The sequence below is a fragment of the Xyrauchen texanus genome, chromosome 3 (genome assembly GCF_025860055.1).
Source record: "Xyrauchen texanus isolate HMW12.3.18 chromosome 3, RBS_HiC_50CHRs, whole genome shotgun sequence".
In the NCBI taxonomy this organism is placed as follows: Eukaryota; Metazoa; Chordata; class Actinopteri; order Cypriniformes; family Catostomidae; genus Xyrauchen; species Xyrauchen texanus.
In genome coordinates this window covers 40,562,591-40,583,442 of record NC_068278.1, presented here as the reverse complement: position 1 = coordinate 40,583,442, position 20,852 = coordinate 40,562,591, and the positions used below count along the sequence as shown (strand labels likewise).

General features: G+C 41.0%; 1 protein-coding gene across 1 annotated transcript in view; it reads right to left on the bottom strand.

The window, feature by feature from the left end:
• Positions 1–9,292: 9,292 nt before the first annotated feature.
• The window catches only part of LOC127623628 (TNF receptor-associated factor 2-like), a 37,540-nt gene continuing 25,980 nt past the window's right edge, over positions 9,293–20,852 (bottom strand). Inside the window, exon 11 of the mRNA XM_052098054.1 lies at positions 9,293–9,918. The gene's annotated coding sequence lies outside the window, so the exon portion shown is untranslated. The remainder of the gene's footprint in view (positions 9,919–20,852) is intronic.

Below are 20,852 nucleotides of genomic sequence, written 5' to 3'. Positions count from 1 at the left end.
TAGTACCATGTTCACAATCTGTCACACTGCTGGCATGCACTTGTACTAAAGTTAGTTTTGGTTTGGCACCATGCTTATGGGCAGATTAATTTCTGCCCCAATGGGTCTCAAGGAGGACTCATTGCAGTACTATATTTGACCACAGATTACCATTGGAAAAATTAGGGTCGCTGTGGAGTTCGGGAGGGAAGCAGAGTCTCTGCCCCACATGCTTGAATGAATATCTATATCAAACACAGTGCAACAGAGCTTTCAACTCCTTTACTACATAAAAATAGGATAAAAATGTATAATAGGCCTGCTTTAAAATACATATGTCAGCATTTTTGGCAGTTTATAGTATGGATCTATGTTTTCAAGTGGATGAATATTTAGGTGGGGCTCAGCCCTACCTGCCCATATAGACGATTCAGCAATTCTGTCAGTCTCAAGCTCAACATGTGTAAGTGTTATGGTTGCATATTAAACAAATCATAAGTTTGACTTAATGCCTGAGAATTCATAACTCAAAAACTTGGCAGGAGAGGTCCCTTAATTATGTGAGGAAATTTCAAACTGCATTTTGAAAAGCTGTGTTGTTGTTTGATAAAAGTCCTCAATCAATGAAGCAAAAAATATGTGTATTCTGTGGAGTTTCATTTTGTGCAAGGTTTATAAATCTGCTGGGATTTTAAATGTAACTGTTTAGTGCAAGCTGTTAGTAGTGATATAGCTTATGACCTGCAGCCAGAGATAACATTGCACAAACAGAAATTAAAACAATTTACTTGGGTTTTGTTACACAGCAGGGGTTCTGGTTACATAAATTGTCAACAAAGATAATTACGCCTTGAACCACATCTGCTTCAGATAAATATTTGCAGCTTCTGCTATCACCAGGCTTACTGTGCTTGGAGGATATTTCTGATAAACGGGAGATGTTATGACTCTTGTACTGCCATGGTACTTGTTATAGATAATGGAAAAGGAAGTGAATTTAAGTGCTTAACTCCTCTAAGATGTTGGCCTTCAAAACAGATCAAACCAGATGGCGTTTCTTATACTTCCCAGGTGGAGGAATTATTGGTGCCTCTGTCTATGCATATGTACAAAGTACAATAATTTAGTCTACACTTCAAACCCAGAAACAACCAACTAAAGGAGTAGTTCACCTAAAAATTATAATTCTTTTATCATTTACTCACCATTATGCCATCTTAAAGTAAAGAATTTCTTTCTTCTGCGGAACACAAACAAAAATATTTGATGGAGATATAATGTGAAAATGTCCATACAATACGAGTCAATTAGGACCACAGGTTTGAGACATCAACAGTCTCCTTGGCGAGATCATGATTTGAAGATCAATTACACTTCCTCACGCTTGATGCATGCATGGAGCCTTGAACAGCATGTCTGAACTACATATCGGTTCATACTCTACTAGGACAAAAGTAGTGAACTTGAGGGGAATCTGACTTCATACATATACTTAAAGTGATCTTGAGATCAGTTTGTTAAAAGCAATCTCAAAAATGTTTAAGAAAAGTGAATTTTGTTCTTAAAAAATAAAGCTCTAGAATATTTGCTTGCAGATGCCACTACTTTGATATTTTGTTATCTAATGCAATGTCATTAATAAATTTTTGTGAGGCCAATATATATAAGATACTTTATATACAATTGTGTATGATTCCCTCCAAATAGTTACCAATACGGTGCTTTAGCTGCTTTAAAGGCACCATGTAAGGGCGGCATCCTAGAGTAATTTGTCTGAATTGTAATAACTGTGATGCGTGATCATCAAGTTTAAACTCTTTTCCCAGGCATTTGGTGTCTTGGTTGAGATAAGGAACTCCGGGAGCCTGTTCACATTAACGCACTGAAGTAAACGTCTATAATTAGGCAGAAATACTTGAAGTGAAAATCATCTCTAAACACACAGCTGGACCTCTCTGAAGTATTCTCACTCCAGGCGCGACTCCTGCGTGAGCGTGTTGCAGAGCCAGCAAGAATAGAGGCCGGATTGAGGCGTTTCTGCGTAATTATGTATTGAACCAGCCACGGGGAATGACCTAGTTTTATTGTAATTGCCAGCAACGCTGTGCGTGTCCATGGCTGACATCTCTTCCCTGTCATCCCACATCTCCAACAGCTCAACAAAGACTCTATATAATTGTTTGTTCTGGGTTGGAGGAGTTTCCAAATGTGGACACTCATGACGAATAAGTGACAAAGAACCAAATGATAAGTAAGCAAGCAGAGGTCAGACTAATGCACTGGTCGCGTGTCTGGATAGCTTCATGGCTAAGATCATAATTAAAGCTCTCCTCCAGCATCACTGAAGAGTTTGGACAAAAAATTAAATGCATGGATCGAGTATCCTGGATAGAGTGGGAGAGACCAAAGCCATTGATTGAGTGAACACTGATTTTTAATGAAAGTCATACAGACAGATGAATGATATCAGTGTGCAGAAGAGTCAATCAGAGACCACATACAGTGCACGGCATATGGCCAGATTCAGACTCAACATTCAGATTTAAGGATTGAATTCAAATAGTACTGGTAGAGCTAGAAGGGTAGTAAAACACCATGTGATGACCACAGTTCTGACCAAAATCAGAATCCATGATATATTTGCATACAAGTTTACCAATTCATTCATATTGGTAAGCAAATATGTCAGATCTATTAAATACAGTAGACTTTATGAAAAGTACATTTGTATGGTATATTAATATTATCATAATCAATATTAACAGCAATATTATTGCTGTTTTTCTTTGCCTGGAAAAACAGCAATCTTTGCCTGGAAAAACAGCAATCTTCAACCTCAAGACAATAATTTTTTCACAATCTGTTCATACACTCCTTCCTTCTATACAACAACATTGTACATAATCACTTTAGTGCTTAAAAGACTGTAAACTGTAAAAAATAAGAAAATACTGTATATGCCATTACATGCCTCAGAGTCGGAAATTAATACAAGATTATAATGACTGTCTTACATAGAATCCTATTAGACATGGGTCAATACACTGAAAAGTAGAGTCAGGTTTTCTTTCCTTCCTCTCCCCCTCTCTCTCTCTCTCTCTCACTCTCTCTTTCTCTGATATTAAACTGATGGGATTAACATATCACTGTCATTGTTCAGCAGATCATACCGCCCTGTGCTCTATCAGTCATGGCATTAAGCCTTTACAGTAATATGAGGAGGAACAGTATTCAGTATATAGAGACATTACCTCCCATTAAACAGTGACAGTAAAGAACATAAAATGTATACATTTCTTGCATTGAATAACTAGATAACAACTCAACAGGTTGCTACCGAATGTTCCAGTACCCTGAAATCAACCCTATTCTGCAGAGTATCTGACAAGCGCCATATCCCATCAGACATTATTGCATCAATTAAAATGTGTTTACCTTTTCCTGTGGTGCTACTGATAGTGTACTACTCAAGCAGTTTTAGAGATTAAGGTTCTGTTCCCATGGAAACCAGGAAGTATTTGCCTTAGCAAAGATGAACGTGATTTTCCCTATGAGACATTTTTACTACACTGACGATTAGGTTTAGGGTTATGGTTACGACATATGGTTACAAAATGTGCATTTCTGTTCACATGTGCCCATACGTTCAAAAAAACTTTCAGCTTCAGTCACTGGGGGCAGCGATTTAAATTTCAGCCTATTTTCGCCAACCTTCATTCGGTGAATTCAAGGTGAGTTCAGACTGACTGATGGACAGGTTTTGCAAAGATCATCTTTAGATTTTGCTTCTATCATTGACTTGAATTCATATTGAGATCCAGAATATTCTTCTACATCTTGCAAAGATGCTGAGGAGATTCTGTCATTGAACCTGAATGTGAGCTGTAAAACTGCGTTAGAGAATTAAAGGAATTTTCCTGGTTCAATACAAGTTAAGCTCAGTCAACAGCATTTGTGGCATAATGATGATAACCACAAAAAATTATTTTGACTCATTCATCCTTTTCTTTAAAAAAGCAAAAATCAAGGTTACAGTGAGGCACTTACAATGGAAGTGAATTGGGCCAGTTTTAGGAGGGTTTAACCCTTTCATATGGTTAATAACTAGGCCCTGCAGAGTAGCGTCTCACATATGTGTTCTGCAACAGCCAGTTACGTTACAAGCTGCCAGATTCAAATCGGCTTTCATGTCAGTTTGCACTCGTCAAGCATCTATTATTTATATTCGCTCAAACTGTTACACATGCAGTCTTTTAAACCACAGAATACGTTTAATTTATATACATACACTGATGGCAAAAAGTTTGGAATAATATACAGATTTTGCTGTTTTGGAATCCCGTGTTGGGAGGCAACGGTCGTAACCATGACGCACCTGAGGACCGGTACTAGGGGAACCTGGGTGGGTGTCTGGCGAACTGAATCACGTAGCCGAGTCGGATGGTCCGGGTCAGCCACCGCGACAGGTTGGAGAGCACAAGCCTCGCGTCCAAGCTCCGGGCAAGGGGGAACAAGGGGACAATCTCATCAGATGTACCAGCGAGTGGGGCCTCGCGGCGGGGCGGAGCCAGGGAGGCCACATTGACGGGCTTGAGCCCTGTATCGGTGCTGAATCGAGAGACATCGAAGCACTTACCTGACCCCTGATACTCACCAGTGGATTGGTTGAGGTGGGGGGAGGAGGTGTTTCATCCCCACGGTCCGTCAAAACTATCCGGGGTTGAGCGTGTTTGTGCCACAGCTTGGTGCACAGGGGCGGGGAAACCGCCGCCGGGGCACTGAACCTGCCAAAAAGGAATGGTGGACAGTGATTGTAATGACAGACGTACACACCGGTTATGTGACCCAGGGAATAAGGAAACCGCTCTTTTGTTAAAGTTTTGGGTACCACAGCTACTTGAGCGTGTGGTGAAGTTAAATGAGAAAGCCGGGGGATGGAGTGGTCTGTTCACCAGCTCCGGAACAGAGAGTCTCCAGGTCCCTGGTTCGGCCATCTCCGGGGTGCCGAGTGACGTCCGCTTCCTGCAGGGGGCTCGACGCCAGCGCAGGGCCATGGGGGCAGGCCACAGCAAATCTTGTGAAGCCTCCGCAGGGGGATGCCCTTGGCGATGAGCAGACGGGGTGTGGAGTCTTGAGCAGGATGGTCTCTGTCTGCTGCTTCACTGTCGAGGACTGCTGGGCAAAGTCCACGATGGTGTCGCCGAATAGGCCGGCCTGGGAAATGGGGTCATTAAGGAACCATGCCTCTTGGTTGAGCCAATGGCGGTGCTCCTGGACCAAAAAGGTGGACATCGCCTGTCAGAGAGACCGCGCCATGACTTTCGTCACCCGGAGGGCGGGGCAGCCGAAAGATCGGGACCGGGCAGTAAAAGGTGCCATCCACAATCTTGTCAAATCCTCATGCACATCCGGAAAGAAAGGAACTGGGGAGAGGCGTTGCTGTGAGTGGTGCCGTGAGCCCAGATACCAGTCATCGAGCCGCGAGGGTTCAGGGGAGAGCATAGGTTCCACTCTAGCCCAACGATCGCGGCTGCCCGGAAAAGCACGTCTGTCATTTCCGCATCAGCGCATGACTGGGTGACCACACCCGAATCGCCCACAGTGCTCGCCGCGCTGGCCTCATACTGTGGGCAGGAGGACAAAGCCAGGGAGCCGCTGGGGTGGCTCGCTTTCTTACGAAAGCGAGCCGCGACCGCAGTGTTGCCATGTTCATGTCCTCGCAATGAGGACATGACGCATCCACGAAAGATGTCTCGGCATGGGCAGTGCCCAGGCATGAAAGACATTGATCGTGGCCGTCTGAAAGTGAGAGATTTCAACCGCATCCAGGAATAACACACAATCGGAAGGGCATCTTTAAAAAGACGTTCCTTTTAGAATATACTCTTTTAGAAAGGAAAATACTCTTTTAGAATACACAATGATCTGCCGATGATCCACGCACCCATGCAGAGAGGGGAGAAAGCCGCTGTAATGCGTCGTAAGGATCCAGCAGAGGTGAATGGAAGCCTTGGGAATTCAGCTCACTTATTTCTCAATTAAATAGCGACCGCTCGGCTCTGAAAAGAAAATCTAAATGAGCGGTATGCATGCCCCATCCTTTATACCGTATGTCTGGGGGAGTGGAATGCAAATACCACTTGACAATAGTGTCATTACATCGACACAAATTCGAGTGACTGACAGCTATGGAACCCATTTGTTCACATGTTTACTATAACATACAGTATTTTTTCATGAAAAGAACTCACCAATAAAAATAAAATAATTAAAAAAATACTTGTCTACACTCTGCCTCCTCTACTGGCTGTGCAGTGTTACATGCTAAATTAACTCACTCCAGGGGGCACTGCAGAGGAATTTAGCCCCAACTCATAAAAAGGTTAAAGACTGAAATGTGAAGCTTATTATTTTATAAAAGCAATTATATTAATTCTTCTGTGTAAACTCATGCATCATTTGAGCTGCAATATTGTTTAAATTGTAATTTTTACAGTCATTTTAGGGTTTGGTGACATAACATCGTCATGGCAGTGAAGATATAAAATTGGCTATAACTTTACACAGAAAAGGTTAGTAAGTGATTTTATCACACTGAAGTCATGTTAACACACATATTGTTATGTCTTGTGGCTTTATTTTTGAAACAGTAAATATTCCAACATTTAAGGGTTTTTAAAGAAAAGGAGGGGCAAGTCAAATTAATTTTTTGTAATAATCAACATAATGTCGGAAATGCTGTTGATTGAGTTTAACTTGAATTGAACTCAGAATATTTCTTTAAGTATCTAAACTGTTACATAACTGGCCATGAGGGCAGACATTAAACGTTGATGCTTGAGTTGCAGACATGGTGCACGCACACATGAACAGGTGCGAATGAAGTAGAGAGTGTGGAGCCTTGTCATCTGAACTGCAGCAGGAGGCCAGTTGATTTATACTCAGCTAGTCTTTCTGTTCTAATCACAGGAGCATAGCACGAGTAGACTGCTTTCCCAATTACCAACAACAGAATACTGCAGGAAAGACCACGTCTGTCTCCTTCCTTTTTCTCAATCTAGCTGGCTTTTTCTGACTTGTGTTTCCCCTTACTCATGGTCTATGGAAATTGTCTATTCATTCATTTATTCATTCATAAGTCCCAATGTTAATAGAAAACAGCAAAAAAAAGAAAGTGTTTCCAGAAATGGAATCCACAACCTCAGGAAAAACTGACTCATTGAAACCACCAGCATGCATTACTGTCTAAATGAAATCATTGGATACTTTGGAGCCAAATCAGGTTTAAATAAAATGGCGGATGGACAATGGAACTCTGTTCCAGGCAGCTAGGCTCCCATCTGTAGCCTTTGTTTTGAGGTCAGGGCTTCCCCAATGACATCACTGCTCAGCTGATTTCAAGCACCAGTTCCTCATTATTTTAAGACAGACATAAAGGCCTCCTCACACTGGCTCTCTATTCACATTTGACAGACAGACTTGAGACTGAATTTCAGTTTGGGTCACAAAAGGACTAAAGCAAAGGGAAGTCTGTTTCCGAATTTGAATTATAAAAATGTTTCCGGTGTAACATTTTAATTGTGCATTTATTATATTAGAATGATAGTAACAGTTAGCCTCACTTCATTATTACCTCAATTGTGACCTTTTTTTTGAAAAAAATTAGAAAACATTGATTTATGAGGCCTTATTCAACCTAAATTGGAAATTATATTTCAGATCCTTAATAATATCCCAAGCCCATGCCAATGTCCTGTGTTCAGTGTGCCAGTCTAGTGTTAACATTTATGGGCAGTTTATGGGATTTTGGAACAATGGGAAGGGGAACAATAACGTAACCCAACTTGTGTGTTCACGCTCCAGATTTGAGAGCTTTTAAAAGCCCCAGCCCGGAGCCATGATGTGAACTCTAAAATAAAGAGACAGAAAGAGTGTAGACAGAGAGGAGAGAGAGAGAGAGAGAGAGAGAGAGAGAGAGAGAGAGAGAGAGAGAGAGAATAAAAGAAGAGTAAATGTTGTATGGGAATGTTTCGTTTTGTAGAGAAAGAACACTTTGAAAGATAATCAATACTAATGGTGTGGATTGCCGCTGACAACACAAACACATGGTAGACATATGATCTAATGATGTCTAAAGTAGATTCTCAGCACTGAACCAAAAGATTGCTCCACAGACCACAGACTTTGATTTTGTCCTCAAGTAACAAAGCGTTCGAAATGTTGAAATACTGAGATCACACAATCTAAAAGTTACTACTTGCTTTCTCTTCGTTGTGAGTGCACTTTTAAATAAAATGTTTGTTTCTGTCAGACTATATTTTGAATTTTTTTCAATAAATGTGTTATGAGTTAATTCTTGCTCATATTTGCTTTGAGATTTTCCAAAGATAACAAATACGTATTGTCACAATGCAACCAATATGCACTGAATCGGCTTTCTAAAGAAGAGAGAAAACATGTGATCCATCTTATTTAAGGGTGAATGTTGAAAATTACCTCTTAGATAATTCTTCTTCAAAAAGGCAATTGCTTCTGTATGATTGACAAAAATATTGGGCATTGTTAAACTTGAATGTGATTTGCATTATAGTTGCTGTAGCTCAGGGTGAGAACAGTAAACAGCATCTGGAAATGATCAGGTTTCAAGAAGATAAATGTCTGAGTAAATGGACAATATTTTCACAGGCTTAACTTTTAAAGCAACGGTATCCCGGACGCATGGCAGACAGATGGAAAATTGCGTAGAAACAGTATTTCTCATGTTATCAGACCCAACGAAAACTATGCAATAATGGTGTTGGGATTGGGTTTTATTGCAAACATATGATTTGGTCAATTCCGTCAGCATATATTGTGAATCTGTTTTTGGATTTTTAACCGGTACAATTCATTTGATATACAGTAAGCAGAGCAACCCAAAGCTGGACTATGACTGTATCATTCTAGTTAACTGAGAAGTTTAAACCAGATCAACTGATTCATTGACAAGATATGACTCATTGCAACATCTCTCATGAACATTCCTACAAAATGTATCCATGTTTGGAAGAAAAAAAAAGGTGAATTCTTTCCTCAACCTGTAGAAAATTGTCATTTTTATTTGTATAGTGCTTTTCACAACACATTTAATTTCAAAGCAGCTTTACAGGAAATCATGGTTTAACCAAAAAAATGTATTAATAAATAAAAAATGTAACTGTAATATCTATAAATATACTGTAATATCTATTGTCTTAGTGATCATTGTGTATTTTTATTAATATTTTATTAATACATTTTTATAATAATTGTATTTAGAACCCCTGTGAGAAAGCTGAAGGCAACTATGGCAAGAAGCACAAAACTCCATAAGATGTTGGTTAATGGAGAAAAATAACCTTGGGAGAAACCAGACTCACTGTGGAGACCAGTTCTCCTCTGGCTAAACAACATGAATATAATGGCAAGTTATTTGTTAGTTATTTGTGTGCAGTGCAGGTCATTGTTTAAAATTTGAAATTAAGTAAGCGTTAAGTTCCAGTGTTTAAAAAAAAAAAAAGAAACGTTTTTCATGAACTTTAATATTATTGACTAATGTCTTTGAAGTTCATCCTGTATAAACTGCAGAAATTCACATAGATGCATTGTCCTTTGTTAGTTGGCTGATAAAGGCTTTTTTTTTGGCAATTAAATGATAGTCTATGTTTTCCATTTCAAGAGTGTAGTCCATTAATAGACAAAGTTGATGCAGGCAGAGATCAACGAGGTGCATCGCAGTTAAACCGGCAGGTCATTTTGGAAGTATCCAATGTCTTACAGTTGGAGTTGGCATCAGTTCATCCTCTGAAGTCAAAAGACTGAAGTGAAGTCTGACTAGAACCAGCTGTAGTTTTTCATCATCACTCAGAGACACATAGCAGTGGAGTCCGACACCAGGAATAGAGCTGGATCTGGCCAGCTCTGGTTGAGACATGGAAACAAATAGAATAATATTAGCATAGATGCCATTAAATTTTATGCAGAGTTATAGATCATGATAGATGTTTCTGGTTACAGCAGACCAAACTAAAGCAGCCTAATTGTGAGTTGATTGATATGTTAGGTGTATGGCTGGCTAAATAGATGAATCTTTACTCTAGTGTCTGCATCTCGAACAGAGCGAGGAGTTAATAATATTAAGAAGAGATGTCTTTAGATTAAAGAAGAAGACAAAATACATCCCTATGCAGTTCTGTGGATTCCAGAAGACATTTGGGAATTGAACAGGAGAAATGGAGATCTATGACCCTGCACACTGTTTATCTTTCCACTCGGGGTCATTCTTACCTAAAACGGGGCACTTGCAACCACAGGTCAGTGCGCATGGCACCAATAAAAGTTCAACAAGGTGTCTACAGACATTAGGTTGGGGTTTGTGAACAAGTGAGCCAGACATGTCTGAGTTTTAAAACTGTGCAGAGACAAGAGAGAGGGACCTGAAGGAGTGAAGGACTTAATTAGCATAACCTCCAGTTTAATGTGGAAGTAGTGAAAAACTGAATATAAACATATTCTTTAATTGTAATTGTATTCAATAAAGAGGTCATTTCAGAGAGTGCATTCATAGAAACATTTAATCTTGTTTTCCCTCTGAGTTCATGACCTCCTGTGGCTTTCCAGAATGTCTGCAGACACTGCAAATATTAGGTAAATCCTTGCAACCATATGTATGTTTATACAAAGCAGTGTACCATATTACTGGGTTTTATTGAGACTTTTAGCCATACATCAACATCTCTCCTAACATACTCAAGTGTCATCTTGTCACCATTTAATTCATTATGTATTTGCTTTCAAAAACACATTCATAGTCATTTTGGATTTAAAGGGATAGTTCACCCAAAGATGAAAATCCTGTCATCCTTTACTCACCCTTGTGTCATTCCAATTCCTAACTGTATGACTTTTGATTTTGGTGGAACACAAAAAAAAGATATTTAGCCGAATGTCCCAAGCTGACAATTTGATGTGAAATGATGACATTTTGGTGAACTATCCCTTAACATTTGTTTTGTTTTATTTATCTATCACCTTGATTATAGCATCTCGTGGTTTCAGATTCAGGGTGAGGAAAAATATTGGAGGAAAACTGATTCACACAAAAACTGTTTCCTCACAAAAGTCCTGCAAGGCTTAAACATGGAGGGAAATTGATTTGAGCTCTCCACCATAAAAACTATTTCTCTTTAGTGTAACTGAAACACAATTTTGTGCCTGAGTCTTCACAGCTTTGGGCCCGTGAAATCCCCAATCTATTACTGCATTCAGCAATAGGGCAAAATTAGTTCACCATGTTGCAGAAGTGTCCAGTCCTCCACTCAACATCTCCCTCTCTCTCTTTCCTCAGAATCACAGAGGGACCACTTATGCTGTCCAGTCCTTTTCTCAACATCCTTTGTTATATAATGCAATGCTGCTATTTAAATGCCTCTACTGCAGCCTCATGGTAATCAAAGAGCTCACTATCTAAAGGGTTATCTATACTCAGAGGCTTATTCATATATTTGCTTTTAGCTTCTGGCTTTTGGAGATTTGTGGTCTTAAATCATACCATTCGCCTCATTAGCCAATGTCCCCATTCCTTCCTTATACCTCCTGAGGGCTGACAGACTCCATGAATCCTATACTTTGCTCTGTTTTTATATTCTTAAAGTCTCTCCATTTCTATAAGAAAGACATCCTTTATATTTTCAAATGACCCACTTTTGTGCACCTTGTGTTGTGTTTTTCGTGTCCCTCTCAATTTCCTCAGTAGCTGTTGGATCCATGGCACAGTGGGTGGTGTACAGGCCGTCAGCATGTAGAGGAGTGTTGCACTCACAGGGATTCAGGTTTGGGCCAGCCATTCCCTGATTCAACCTTTCTGTCTATTCCTCCTCACAATCATGTACATTCTGCAGCTGAACCAGCATGGTTTTTCCTACAGTAACCATATCCATATTAAAACTGTAATGTAGGATGTGGGAAGCAGGAAAAGGCAGACGAGTGGTTAGGATCCAAATGCGGTTTTAATGACAAGTGAAGAAATAAACAAACACAGGTACAAATAAAAAGTCCACGATGGGAAAATCAAACTAAACACTAAACAGGGTCCAGGAGTACAAAACATCAAGGGCAAACATGAATCAACAACAGGAACCATTTAAACAACATATAACCATACAACGAACGACAAAGGAAAAGGAAAACAACAGGGTTTAAATACACAGACACAATGAAGACTAAACGAGACACAGGTGAGAAAAATGATGAGTGCAGGAAGTAAGGGAGGCTGGGAATTGTGGGAATTGTAGTTTACTTAGACAAGGACTGGTGAAAACACGGGCCGGACCAAAAGGGAAGTGACATGGAGTGTGAAGTGCTGAGTGAAACAGAAAACACGGGGCAGACAACCAGGGATCGTGACAAAAACCATAGTAATAATACAGGAAATCAAATACTATGGTAAAAATCCTAATTTTGTGGTAATTTTGGTTTTATTACAAATACCATGGTAAAGCCATAGTAACCATGAGATTAGCCATTTCTTAGTTACTACAATATTATTATAGTAAAAACAGGATTTCCGCCAAAAACTGTGGTTACTACAGTCTACAAAAATCAAACCATGGAACAGTCAGTGTTACATATAGTAAAGTTATGGTTTTACTACAATAACCATAATTTACCTATGGTAGTTGTATAGTAAAACCATAATAACCACAAAATTGTGATTTATATTACCATAGTAAAAAATGGTAACCATAGTACTACCATTTTGTTTTCCTGCATTATCACTATGGTTTCACAGTGAATATCATGGTTAATATATGGTTACTGTAGTAAAACCAAGGTCAATTTATCGTGAAGTAACGCAAAACTATTGCGAGGGCACGTAAAACTATTGCGAAGGAATGCAAAACTTATTGTAAGGAAATGCAAACTATTGCAAGGGCAAGCAAAACTTATTGCGAAGGAACACAAACTATTGCGAGATCAAGCAAAACGTCTCGGGTTACATGTGTAACCCTTGTTCCCTGAAAAAAGCGGAACGAGATGCTATGGGGCACAATCCTAGTTGTGATCGAGCTGTGAATATGTGTGTGTAACACGTCAATGGACATTGATCGGAATTTATAGCCTCGGCTGATGTAATCATTAGATGCACCTGAGGCCAGGCTATAAATGGATGCGTCACCAGGTGTCGTCAGATACTTCTTTTGAAGAGCAGTCCTGGGACGTCCCAGTGCGTCAAAGAAGCGCAGCATCTCGTTCCGCTTTTTTCAGGGAACAAGGTTACACATGTAACCCGAGACGTTCCCTCTACAAAAAGCTTCACTATGATGCTGCGCTGCTAAGCGCTATGGGGAACGCAATACCCACGCCGCCACACTGGGGGCTGTCCAGACCCCTACGGTTGTGCAGTGTACTCACAAAAACGCGAAAGGTCTCAGACATGAGCTTGAGATGTCAACTCAAGGGCATAAAAGCCCGGAGTAGCATAAACATCTAAACCATTACATTTTGATAAATGTGTGCGGAGAGGACCAGCCTGCCGCATCACAAACTTGTTCAGACATGAGCTGAGATGTCGACTCAAGGGCATAAGAGCCTGGAGTGCAGAACATCCTAACTATAAAAGTCCAATGAATGTGTGCGATGAGAACCCTATCGCAACACAAACTTGTCATAAAAACTGATGAATGTGAGCGGAGAGGAGCAGCCAGCCGCATCACAAACTTGTTCAGACATGAGCTGAGATGTCGACTCAAGGGCATAAGAGCCCGGAGTGGCAGAACATCCAAACTATAAAAATCTAATGAATGTGTGCGGAGAGGACAACCTGCCGCATCACAAACTTGCTGCAGAGGGAGACCTCTAGCCAAGGTTTTAGAGGAGGAGAGCCCTCTAATAGAGTGCGCCCTAAAACCTACTGGCGAAGCTTGACCGCGCGCCTCGTAGGCCCGGGCAATAATGAGGATGCCTCTTAGAGGGCACCCCACCCACCAAGCCGTGGCAAACCTCAGTGGCCACATAGAACCTGGCAGTGGTGAGGCAAGTGCCCGCTGACAGTTCTTTCTACAGAAAATCCAGAACTGAAGCAAACTAGCAGTTAGCTGGTTCTGTAATATGAACTTTAGTAGAAGGAAATGCATGCAGGCGCATTTGTGCTATGTATGCATTAACACGATCAGCCCCTGGTGAACATTGCCAAGACTCTCGGGAGCAGAGAAACCGGGGAAAGAAACGCATAGAGACGCATTCTGGGTCATGTATGTGTCTTAACGTCCAGACACAAGGGGGCTGGGTGATTTCAGGGAGAAGTAGAGGAGACATTGCACTAGTCATAGAGGCGAAGAGGTCCTCTTCTGCCCTAAGATCTCACCCAAACTTGTTCCAAGTGGAAAAAGCCTGGCATTTAAAAAGGTCTCGATAACCTCAGGAGAAAGCCCTGTGTCCCTCAGTTGGTACCCTTAGGGGCCAAACATGAAAGATTCCACAATTCGGGGCAGGGATGAAATATTGCCCTGTGCCTGAGATAGAAGATCCTTCCTGTTCGGAATCGCCCAAGGCGAGCCGTCGAGGGAAGAAATTAGCTCCGAGAACCAAGCCCTATTCGGCCAGCGTGGTGCTATCAGTAAGAGGCAAAAGCCCTTGCTGGCGAACTCTGGGCAACTACTACCTTAGGGTGGAGTTCTTAACTCCCCCGTTGGTATTTTCTGTCTGGACAGTAAATCTGGTCCCACATACGGGCATCCAGGGATATAACTGACCTGAGTGACAGGAGCTTGCCCTGGGCCCTAAGGAGAATCCGATGCATCAGAAATAAAGCTGACAAGAACGTGGGTCTCCTTGATGATTTATGTAAGAGGCTACCGCTGTATTGTCCACCTGCACCAAGACATGGCAGTCTCAGGAGGAGGTATTTCAGGGCCAGAAATACAGCCATCAACCCGAGACAGTGACTGTGACAACCGAGCTGACGACCCTCCTATCCCCTTAAGCTGGACGACCACTTAAGGCTGCTACCCCGCCCGTCAGGGAGGCGTCTGTCGTTAGCAGACAACAAGACGTGACAACAAGACGCACCTAGAGTGGGACCCAAGGCAGAAAACCGAGGTCTGAACCACATAGAAAGGGAATGTAACCCTTATTAGCCTAGGGGTTTTGGCCCTTGGAAGAAATCCCCTGGCTTTGGGCCACAACAAAAACGGTCTCATGAGCAGGAGGTCCAGAGGGATCACCGAGGACGCGGTTGCCCTGAGACCTGGAAATCATTGATACTGATAACAGTGCAACCTTGACCTAGCCTGACTTTGCTCAGGGTGATCTTAATGGACTCAATCCTAGCGGGAGACAGTTGTGCCCGCATTGTGATTGAACTCAATACGATACCCCGATAGACAGTGTTCTGAGTGGGAGAGAGGACACTTTTCTTGGCGTTGAGCCTCAAACCCAGAGAAACAGATGAGCTAAGACGATGTCCCTGTGCTGAACTGCCAGTTCCTGGAACTGCGCTAGGATCAGCCAGTCGTCTACATAATTCAGAATGCAGATGCCCCGGAGTCGCAAGGAGCCAGCGCTACATCATGCATTTTGAATGTGTGGGTAAAAAGGGCTAGGCCGAGTGAAAGAACCTGACACTGGAAGACTTCGCCCCCGGAAGCGAACCTCAGGTTCCATGTTGTGGCAGAACTTCTAAATGAAGCCAAACGAGTTCTAGGGCTTGAGACACGACCGTCTTGATAGGCATCATCTAACCAGTTCAAGCTTTAAGATCTAAGCCAGACGCCACCCCTCACCCTCCATGGGAAACAGGAAGTATTTAGTGTGATAACCTAACTCTCTCTTTGGAAGGGGAAAACATACCATGGCCCCTTTAACCAGGAGATTTTTACATAAAAAAGAAATCCGGTTTACGGTAGTGAGAACACGCCGTTGAAACACGGAAAAGTGGCGAGTGAATTAAATCCTGACGCCCTTATAAGACCCACAGAAAAGAATATATCTGGCAGAAATTTCCATGCTGCCAGGATCTCTGAGATGGTATTAGATTTTAACACTTCCTGTTGAGGGGTTGTCGAGTGTTTCGCGTACTGAATAAAATGCAGGAACATTGAAAACACCCAATTTTGACGGAAGCCTCTGCCACCCGAAACACCAAGAGGTGGCGGGAATGGAGGGGCTTCGAAGGGGTACCGGGAGGGGTGAAGTGAAGCACGCGCCCCATCCCGAGGGGAGCTACCCCCTAATCTAGGCGCAAGACCATCAGGGTTTTCTCTTACTAGATATTATAGTCCTGAGGTCTTGCTTTGGGGGCTGGCGAGGGCGGCGAGACTGTCCCCAATCCCTGGGAGGAGGAGCACGACTCACCATGCTTTGCTTTTGAGCCTCCCTTCAAACAGGACCGAGGCGGGTCTGAGGCTTGCTCATCAAGCGCAGAACCCACACTCAGGTCATCCAGGAGGTCAGCCTGGTACGCCTGTAAAACAGCATAGTGTGCAGTTCAGCACCAGCCTGACCTGCTGCTTGACAAGCCCTTCCCACTAAAGTGGAGTAAAGGTTCACTGCACACTGCCTAAAAAATTCTAACTCCTAACAGAGGAAAGAAAGTTTTGACAGGGTTTGTGAGACACACAGCCACAGAATCGCTGTGAAAAAAGAGGATCTGATAACACCTGGTGACGCATCCATTTAAAGCCTGGCCTCAGGTGCATCTAATGATTACATCAGCCGAGGCTATAAATTCCGGTCAATGTTCATTGACGTGTTACACACACATATTCACAGCTCGGTCACAACTAGGATTGTTCCCCATAGCGCTTAGCAGCGCAGCATCATAGTGAAGCTTTTTGTAAAGGGAACTTATTGTGATTAAGGCACTTAAAATGGAAGTGAATGGGGCCAGACCATATACACTAAATAAAATACACCACTTTATACCAAGGGTACTCATTTAAAGTTTCAAGATGTCCGGTCTCTACATTTCCTTACAAGCAAAGTTCTGGATAATAATATGTTGCTTACATAGTGTCATATGGCTATGAAATTATATAATATATCTATTTTGAATAGTTTTTATAACTTGCCATATTGTTTGGGACATAGAATAGGAGGCCTTTTGATGGATAAAAAATAGTGGATGGGGGTTCAGGGGTGTCCCCTGAGAGAAAATGTATAAAAAAAATTAAGTTTGAATGGACCATTTTTATATCCTTAAAGTGAGAATCTTCAAACAAACAAACAATGTACATAACAACAATGAAGTATAAAATACTGTTAGCTTAATTGAAGGATAAATAGGCTTCCCTTGCCATGTTTAAATCTCTGAATACTTCAAATTGGAACGAATATCTGTCTGTTTATTATGAAAGGCTAAAATGCTGATTAATGAAGCTAAATTTACACAGAAAAAAACATTATAGTCAAAAGGTGGCACTTAACTTGTCCTGACACAACCCTGGCTAAGCTGAACTGTCTGAATCACACATCAGACAGTTGAAGATAGCTTCACTCCATTTTTGTTTTCTGCAGTGTGCTTAAGCGAAAGATGCCAGTATCTGTAGTGGTGTCAGTAGCGAAAGATGACAGTATCTGTAGCAGTGTCAGTAACGAAAGATGACAGTATCTGTAGCCGTGTCTCCGCCACTGTTGTTAAATAACCACGCCTTCAACTACCAACAGTTCAGGCTTTATGCGGCACCTCTATAGCGGGGCAACGTGTGCAGAACGGGAATAAGCATGTAATGCCACATGCGCATCATTCCCGCTCTGCACACCTATACACCTATGCTTACACAATCGTTTAGCAAGGTGTCAGATAACTAGCACAACAATCTTTATCTAAGTCTGGATTGAATTGTCCTTCAGTCCGGATCCGGACCGGAGTCCGCCTGTTGAGTACCCCTGCTTTATACATGTTAACATGATTTTAGTCTTACTAACATTATTTGTGTAAAGGTATACAACAACGAAATCCCAGTAGTAAATATAACTTTACACTAAAGACTAGTAGGGTGAAGATGGATGAAGACTAGTAAACCAGTTTAGGCTGATTTAATATCTATTTTTCAGAAGTGGAGGAAAGGCAAAATGGAGGAAAGGCAAAATGTCCTGCTGTTCTTTGACAAGAACAGCTAGACCTGCTGGAAATAAAACCCATCTTAAGCTCAGATTTGCCAAAGCTAGTCTTCAGCTGGTCTAGCTGTTTTCTACACTGACAGGCTGACAAATGTCCTAAAACCACTTAAAACCCTTGTTAAAACCAGAAAACCAGCTAAGACCATCAAAAATAAAATGGTGAAAACACCCCATTGAAAAAACTGTATAAACCAGTCTAAAAGCATCCTTACACAGCCGAGTAAAGACTACTCTGTGCCTGCTCAAAATTCTGTTTTAAGATGCAATACTGCATAAAAGCCAAAATATATGATGCCTACCTATCTGACCCACCACAGCCCCAGGTATCTAAGGCAGTTCTGATGGTGCTTTGGCTCTTTTTAAATTAAATGCAGCATCAGAGCAGCCTTAAACTTTGCTGTTGTTATGGTAGAGCTTTAATTAATATAATATATAGATTCATTTTTAAAAATGTAATTTAAATTTTCATTAATTTTCTATTTCTGCATTCATAATTTTATATTTTAAAAAAAATTCTCATATAATTATTTATGCAAATGTAATTGCTGTGTAAATGCCTGCATGCCACCTCTTAGCATCATTAAACAGTCTGTGAAAAAACACATTTTCTTGGTATATATGCCACTTCAGATAAAGCTTTGTGTCACTTTTTAAAGATGGCTTAATTTCGTTTGCTGGTCTTAGCTATTTTTAGATGGTCTAGCTGGTCTCCCAGGCTGATCAAACTGGTCTAGCCAATCCCCAACTGACCAGATGACAAATGCCTAAAACCCTTTTAAAACCACCAAAACCAGACCAGCCTGACTAGGTTGGGAGAACAGCTAACTAGTTTAGACTGGTTTATTTATTTTTTTAGTGGAGAAAAAAAAAGTCCTGTAAACCCTGCTGAAAACAAAACTTCTTAAACCAGTCTAAGCTGATTTAAGATGGTCTAGCTGGTCCCCCATGGTGGCTACAGTATGTTGGTCTTCAACTGGTTTAGTTGTTTTACAAACTGACCAGCTGGTAAGTGTCCCAAACCCCTTTAAACACATGCAAACCAGACCAGTCTGACCAGGCTAGGAGATGAGCTAAGACTAGACTTTAGGCTGGTTTAAGCTTCTTTTTTCCAGAAAGGAAGTCTATGGCAAAATGCCAATAAATACACTTTTATTATGTTCTGCAATAGCGGAGGTATGTGAGAAGTTCACTCTTCCACCAAGAAAAGCATGTTACATGATGTTTTGACTCATAGAACATGATGAACACTCTGCTAAATCACAGTCAACAGGCGGCGATATGCGACAAAGTGCTAACATCTGTGAGACCGTCTGCTCCAAGATGAACATAATGCAGACATACAATAAACCCCTGCTTATACACTTCATAATGAGAGCCATATTGAGTTACCACTTTTCGTATGATTTTCCCTTTTCAAATAGGCTTTTGCCGTTGTCAAGGGAAACTCTTAATTTAACACCAAGCCTCTCCACGTCAGCAATGCTCGATCAGCGAGAACGCAAGACTCTCTAACAAAAACAGTAGCCTTTGACAAGAAAAATACAGCCCTTTCAAGAGGCCCTCCTGTCTCACAGTAGCCGTGCTCATGAAAGGAAAATAATGTCTGGTGATCCAGGGGGATGTGAGACAGAGCCTCCTCTACATCTAACCACACAAACCTTTGGTTAAAAAAATTATGAGAATGGATTAATTGTTGAGTACAAGGGCATCTATCAGAGTTGATAGATGAGCCTGAAGAACTACTTAAAGGGCCAAGGACATCAAACTTTCAATCTTCATGCAAGTCTTTTTTTTTTTTTCTTCACTTACAATCACATTTAAGATTAAAATTGTAGTAAATGGCTATGGCAATAATCAAAATTACTTTTAAAATCCTTGGAGTATTGATGAGTCTGAAGTAAATTGTTTAAAGATAATGTGAGGTCTGCCCTACCGAATTTGCTTGAGGTTTCATAACATCAACAATACATCAGTTATCTTTGTCCATGATGAAACTAGTCTGGAGTTGTGCTTTGCTCTCTAAAATCAATGTTTTTATTAGTTTGTGACATTAACTAATACAAAATGGTCCAAGGTTCTGTTATGTATGATGTGTTCTCATCCTTAGACATTTTCAAGTATAACTAGATTTTGTTGGACAAATTCTTTATAAAACAACTATGGCTATGTTCCTACTGTGCATTCTGAGCACCTAGTGTTCCAGAACATTTCAGGTTCACTTCAATAAATCATTCTAAATGCCAAACATTTTCAGGTTTCAGTTGGCTTCAAACTTTTCAAAAAGTCATATTGAATGCGTACAATGTAGAGCAGCTTTGAAACAGCCTTTGTGTTTTACCAAAAGGTGTGCAATTCATAGTTTTAAATGAGAACCCCAATTTGCAAAATTGGCAATGGTAAAAGTCAGAGCCATTGTTAAAAAAAAATAGCATCTGGAAAAAGCATACAGTAAATGTATTGTACATGTTGTCTCAGGAACAAACAGATCTCAACAAAGACTTTTGTAAGACCACAGTGGAATAAAAATCAAGCATAACACTAAAGGAGAACCTGACCACCATCAGTAGACAATCAAAGCAATACTTTTTATTGAGATGAGTTTCAGTGAGCTTTGTGAGCAGCAAATACTGAAAGACAGCAAATTATATGTCTGATAGCCTCATAATTCACCCTTTCCTGCCACAAAAGTATGCTAGTTTTCTTGCCATGCTTTAACTCTTAAAATTGACAAATGG